General features: G+C 42.1%; 1 long non-coding RNA gene across 1 annotated transcript; it reads left to right on the forward strand.

The window, feature by feature from the left end:
* The first annotated feature begins 1,468 nt into the window (after positions 1 to 1,468).
* Positions 1,469 to 5,744, forward strand: LOC131918721 (uncharacterized). Its single transcript, XR_009381074.1, has 3 exons — positions 1,469 to 1,575; positions 2,607 to 2,683; positions 5,116 to 5,744. It is a non-coding gene; the product is annotated as an uncharacterized LOC131918721 (long non-coding RNA).
* Positions 5,745 to 6,580: the final 836 nt, after the last annotated feature.

The raw sequence follows: 6,580 nt of genomic DNA on the forward strand, positions 1-6,580 counted from the left end.
TCTAGCATCTTTTGTAGGGCTGGATTTGTGGATAAATACTGTTTAAATTTGACTTTATCATGGAATATCTTTTTTTTTTCCATCTATGAGGACTGAGAGTTTTGCTGGGTATAGCAGTCTGGGCTGGTATCCATGGTCTCTTAGACTTTTCAGTACATCTGTCCAGGCTCTTCTGGACAGAATAGAAATAGAAAAAGATAGAAATAGAGAAGTCTTCTCCTTTTTCTATTCTCATCATTCTTAGGTTTGGTCTTTTCAGAGTGCCCCAGATTTCCTGGACATTTTGTGTCAGGAGTTTTTGGATTTAGCATTTTCTTTGGTTAACGTATCCATTCCTTCTGTCATTTCTTCAACACCTGAGATTCTTTGTTCCATCTCTTGTTATTCTGTTGGTGAAGCTTGCCTCTGTAGATCCTGTATAAATTCCCAAATTTTTCATTTTCCTCATTCCCTCAGTTTGGGTTTCCTTCATCAGTTCTGCTTCTGTCTTCAAGTCTTGAATACTTTCATTCACTTCCTTGCACTGCTTGCATTTTCCTGGATTTCTTTAAGGGATTCATTCATTTCCCCTTAAGGACCATCAATGGCCATGTTGGAGCAGCAGCAGTCAGCAATGGAGCTTATGGAGAGCAGCTCACTGGACAGCAAATCCATGCTGAGCACCCCCCCCCCCCCGAGACAAAGCCCTGGGGAGTTGTCTCATTGGGCCCCTTGCTTCCGCTGTGCCTCATTCTGCTTGCTGCTCTTGTGTTCCTGCTGTATTCTGCATGGTGTGATTACTATGTGAAAGAATCCCACTGTATGTATTACAGTGGGATTGTTTCATGGGAAAATCCTGCTTATCACGGGGGGATTTACATGGAGATCATAATGAAGATGACTTTTACAGAGAGCAATGATGCTTAGAGATGTGAGATTTGCCAAGGATGGAAAATGAAAACAAGGAAGTTCACGCATTATAGAGCCACCTTCTGCATGAGGGAGAGAGAGTTCAGCTATGGGAGTGGGAATCCAGGGCTGGACAGCAGCATTTGGATGCAGGTTAACCAGATAAGCCTCCGCAAGTCTCCCAGTTATAAATGGGGCTGGCTGTGGGCAGAGAGGGGTATACAGCGGAGCAGGGGAGTGGCTAGCCTCTGAGGCAAGTGGACCTTGGAGCACATTTGCTCCAGGGAAACCCCGGTAGGGGACTTGACACCTGCAGCTGAAGTGGCTCCAATGGGGGAGCAGCACATGGGATCTTAATGGCGGCTACATCCTTCTTGACAAATTTTGTGGGGCAAAAACTGTCATCATCAGATGACATGGAGAGGTCAGACATGGAAGGGAAGGAGGTGATGAAGAAGTTACCCATCTTGTAGAGGGAGAAAGCAGGCGAGCAACAGAGAGAAGATGACAGTCAACAGGGGTGGAAATTTGTGTCGGATCTTTATGCCTTGTGTTTAGTGGGGGCTTCTGTGGTTTTTTTAGGTCATGGCCGTATGCCCACATGGTGTCTCCAGAGGAGGGACAACATTCAGGAGCCGAGCCTTGGTGCCACCTCCTGGGGGGTCAGCCGTTGTGTGGAGACACCAGGTGAAACAGAAAAAAAATGTGCCTTCCTAACCAGCCAGGCAGACAAACATGACAGACAACACAAAAGAAGAAAAGAAAGGGGGATGCCAACACTTAGCTGCCGAAGGGACCAAAAGCACACAACACTGAGAGGCCTTCTCACCAAAACACATCGTCTTGGGGCGCTGTCAGAACAGGTGCCAGGAAAGCGTGCTTCAATGGTGCCTTAAACAGTGACAGCAAAAACAGACGAAAATCAAAACCCAAAAATGACAACCTTGACGAAAAAAAGGGACCCTGACCCAGGCAAGCTCCAAACCCATGCCAGAAGTCCCACTTCAGGTGCCAGAGGTTGCTGGGTCCTAAGGGCTCCTCGGGGGAGGGGGTGAGAAAGCATGGCATCATCTGGGAGTCACGTGAAAGGCAAACATAGCACTTTAGCCTCCTCCCAGTGACATTGTGTGGTCACCCCTCATCGGCCAGGCACAGTCAGGACCTCTGACAGCACCTGTTGCTGGCCCTCAGGCAGACTCCAAGTTGACTCATCTCTAGGCCTCAAAGGCTTTATCTTACTACACAAGGGGATGTGCTTAGTCTTACTGCAACTTGATGTGTCGTGTTTTGTTGATATCCATGGGAAGTCTTTCCTTTTCTGAATAGAAATGGAGGAGAGGTAGGTGGGAGGGGGGTGATAGGGTGAGGGACTGGGAGGAAAGAAGTGAGGGGTAATTGTGGTCCAGAAGTCCAAAAAAGTAAAAAAATAATAAAAGTCAATTCACATTTCTAAGCTTTTTAAGTCACAGTGGAAATATCATAATTGTATATTTCATAAACTCCAGACACTCTAGTTCAAAGCCATATTATTAATTAGCTTTATATTGGTGACTTGCTTTATTGGATCAAGTACTAAAAATTGAAAAACATAACTAGGTTGAGATGCTTTGAGGAGAAATATGGTAGACAAGGTCTACCATGTCTCTCCTGTTGTAGTCTAGAAGGGTCCACATTCAGATATGGGTGTACAAAAGGAGATTCAATGACCTGTCTTCCAGGAGATCACAGAAGCCCTAGCAATGTGAACTCTGACCTTACCTTCATCACAGCTGCAGACCTGAGAAGAACTACTCAGGTGACTCATACTCTCAAACTCACAAGCAAATGAATGCTTATCCAACTGCAAGCTTTCACAAAAATCGTTTCCATTCCCCTGACCAGGATAGAGTGGCTCTCGATGTGTAACAAGAGTTTAACATCTACAGATTGCCTTGGTAGAGTCTTGACCCCTGGTTAAGAAACTCCAGTAAGAGATCAATTTGGCTAGATATTATTCTCTCTTCCCACTCTCTGAAGTTGCCTCCTACTGGCTAAGACTCTTTGCGTGTCCATGGCTCTTATCCACATGACTCCCCTTCCAGACTCTGATAACCTGTTTAACCATTGGGCTCTTTAAGTCAAGTGTGGTGAAAACTTCACCAACTCCAGACACTTGCTCAGTCCTATATAATTTTAACACCCTGCTCACACCTTTATAATTGAACTCCAAAAATCTATCTCCTTGACTGATCCTTATTTGAATGTGCCATCTCTGTATTCTATTGGATTCTAACTGACAGATAAAAGAAGGTGGCTGATCTCAAGAGACATATGACCACTCTAAGGCAGTAGGAATGGCCATGGCCCCACAAGAGAATGTCTCTGATATCTTGCCTGTGTGAGCACCACAGTCTTTACTCCTCTGTCTCTGGACCAGTTCAGTATATTGTAGAACACATGGGGGACCCCTCCCTTTGATCTTTGCAGGCCTCCTTCTCCATCCCAGACTTGTATGCAATGACTCACTTTTCTAATGCTGAATTATAATTATTTCTCCCAGGCTTGCCTTTCTAATATTTCACATATTATTCTATGCTAGGTGTTTCTGAACTCTACTTGTATACCTAAACTTGTGGATTTTCTATCACAGGCAACTAGTCACTTTAAATGTAAATTTTGGTCATTTAGATCAAGTTATTAATATTTTTCATTTAAGTTTTAAAAGAACGATAACGTTTCCTACACATACTACAATCAAGGACATAAAACATGAATAACTCAGTCAAAATCAAATAAAATAAATCTTTCCTGGCAGAGATTAAAATAAAAAGAAAAGTCTTGGTGATTAAGTACCAAGACCAGGATGATATTTGCTTCACAGATGGAGCTTTGCACAGAGAGAAAAGCGCATGTCTAGTTGGAATAGGAATTTTCCCTATACCAGCTATTTCAGTAATTATTGCTCAGTGAATTAAGTCTGTTCACAAAAAGCTTAAACTTATCCTTTTGTCTATGAGCCTTAGTCCTTAACTGAGCCACCTCTCCAAACCCAAAAAGCCTAAACTTAAGGCACACGTCATTCAGGCATGTACAAAGAACTAGAGGGAAATTTTAGAGTGTCTGTAGCTGAGATTCTCTTACATAACTTCTTGTTTACAACACAGCACACGTGATTCTGAGTATAAGTCATGTGATCTATACTGCAGGATGATGAAATCATTCTAAGTACAAGTTGAGAACCATCTCTTCAGTGAATTCTACTTGCTTAATATTTGCTTTGTTTTGTGGAGTTAAAAGGACCACTTACCTCCTGAGACATTTCTGCATCCTAACTATTGAAGATCATCTTTCATACCCTTAGAGGAACTGTCTGCTTCCCAGTTAACCAGGACCCCAGAAGGGGTCTGCTCATTTCTCCAGCCCTGTCCAAGGGCCTGCTCATTCCTCCAGCCTTGACCAAGGGCCTGCTCTTTCCTCCAGCTCTGACCAAGGGCCTGCTCATTCCTCCAGCCCTGACCAAGGGCCTGATTGTTCCTCCAGCCCTGACATTCTTGCAGAAATGTTGAGCCTTTTTTTCTGGCCTGCCTCTTGTGCCTGCTTCCTCTTTAAAATTATAGAAGCATAACAAGTAAACATTTACCAGCAATTGGGAAACTAAATGACCTAAACATGCCTCCCTCATTCAACCTGATTGTTTATGCACCAGTTCACAGTAACTCAATGCACAAGCAAAACTGAGAAGTCTTCTGTACATAAGTCATTCTACAACCACAGAAACGTTCATCATTTCAGCAGAAAGCAACAACATATCTATTTTTCTCTTTTACTTTTGTTCTTGTTTGGGGCTGTAGAAGGATATTTGTGACATGTAGGAGAAAAAACAATCTCTGCTGAATAAGGCAGTTATGTTACCACAAGTTTACAGCATTAGGATTTATTCTACATGAGACAGAGTTAAGATGTCACTAATAATATACAGGCTCATAAAACACTAAGCTATTATTGTGACCTTAATATGGAAGTTAGGATTCAGAATATCAATATTGCTTTATAATGGTCTCATAGTCATTTAAATTCACTTGTAGTTTGTCATATTTCTATTTTCAGGTTTTTTATAAGCCACCTTGACCTTAGATTGTACAGAATAGTTATTTCTTTGCCAACAGTATACTTGAGAATTTCATGGGGTTCAAAGGGGAAAGACAATAAATTACTTAAAATATCAAGAACCATTCACCCATTTTCTAGTTTGCTCATGACTTCCACAATGAGTGAAGGACTGCTGTATACATTCAGTCAACCAGCATGACAAGAAGACAATATCCTAGAAAAATATTTGGTGAGTATCAAGATTTGTTGTTGAGGCCTAGGCTGACACAAGGCTCTCTCTGAGGCCCTGCTGTGTCAAGAAAGAATGTAGCTCCTTGTCTAAAGCCAGGAATGTGCTTGCAGATCCAATGCTGGCCTGGGCGAGGGCATGGGCACGGGGGTAGGGCTTTGGATCCTGAGAACCCAACTCTTCAACCCTAAGGGGCTGTAGTTATCAGTCCCAAGGCTTCTGTGTGCTTAGCTTCTGGTGCCCTTGAGATTCCCTGTGTTCCCCTTGTGCAACGTTGTTTGATTAGTCTCTTGCTGACTGTGTGCCATTGTATGACAGTTTCTGCTGACTTTGTCCTATTTTCCTCCTGGAAATAGCATATAAAAAGCTGTACTTCTTAATAAGCTTGCTAAGCATAAGACACAGCTTGTGCCAGACCTCCCAAACCCCAGCTTTCCTATCTTTATTATATGTTCACACAAATGTATTTGTGTATGAGAGAGTGTATGGGTGTATGAGTGTGTGTGTGTGAGAGAGAGACAGAGACAGAGACAGATATACAGAGAGAGAGACAGAGACAGAGACAGAGAGAGAGACAGACAGATATACAGAGAGAGAGAGTGAACCTGTGGCAGCCAGAGGGTAGCTTATGGGAGTAGGTTCTCTCCTTCCACTGTGTGGGCTCTGGGGATCAAACTCAGGTCATCAAGCTTGGCAGTAAGTGTTTTCCTCACTGAGCCATCTCACTGGTTCAAGAAAGTTTCTTAACCACTCAGTTCTCAGATGCTAATGACACTGAAGTCTTTGCAATGACTTGCTTAGGTAAATGAAGTAACACATACTACTTAGTATTAATTTAATTCACTTACAAATATCTCTACCAATGAGATCAAGTTTAAATAATAAAGTCATGTAATATAATAATGACTTTAGCATATTTACTCTATATTGGTATAAATATTACCAAAGAAATTATAGTTTCATCCTTTATACTTGAAGACACTGTCTATTCCTGAACATTAACTAACACAGAATCATTTTCCATATTAACCACTTTTGAAGATGTGTTTATTAATTTAGTTTTATGTGTAGCAGTGTTTTGCCTATATGTATGCTTCTGTACCATGTGTGAGCCCTGGTATCTGCAGGTCAGGAGTGGGTGTCAGTGGGTGCTGGGAAACCAGGTCCTCTGGAAGTGAGGTAACTGCTCTCCACCACCGAGTCATTGCTCCAGTCCCTACGTTTCTTTAATTTTCAACTAACGTAAAAACATAAAAGCTATACATATTTATGGTTATTATGATGTTTTAACACATGTAATGTTTAATTTAGGTTAAATACATCTTCTCAGACACTATCATTTTTATAGTGAATACATTCAAAATCCTGTCTCAT

The sequence above is a fragment of the Peromyscus eremicus genome, chromosome 8b, assembly GCF_949786415.1.
Source record: "Peromyscus eremicus chromosome 8b, PerEre_H2_v1, whole genome shotgun sequence".
In the NCBI taxonomy this organism is placed as follows: domain Eukaryota; kingdom Metazoa; phylum Chordata; class Mammalia; order Rodentia; family Cricetidae; genus Peromyscus; species Peromyscus eremicus.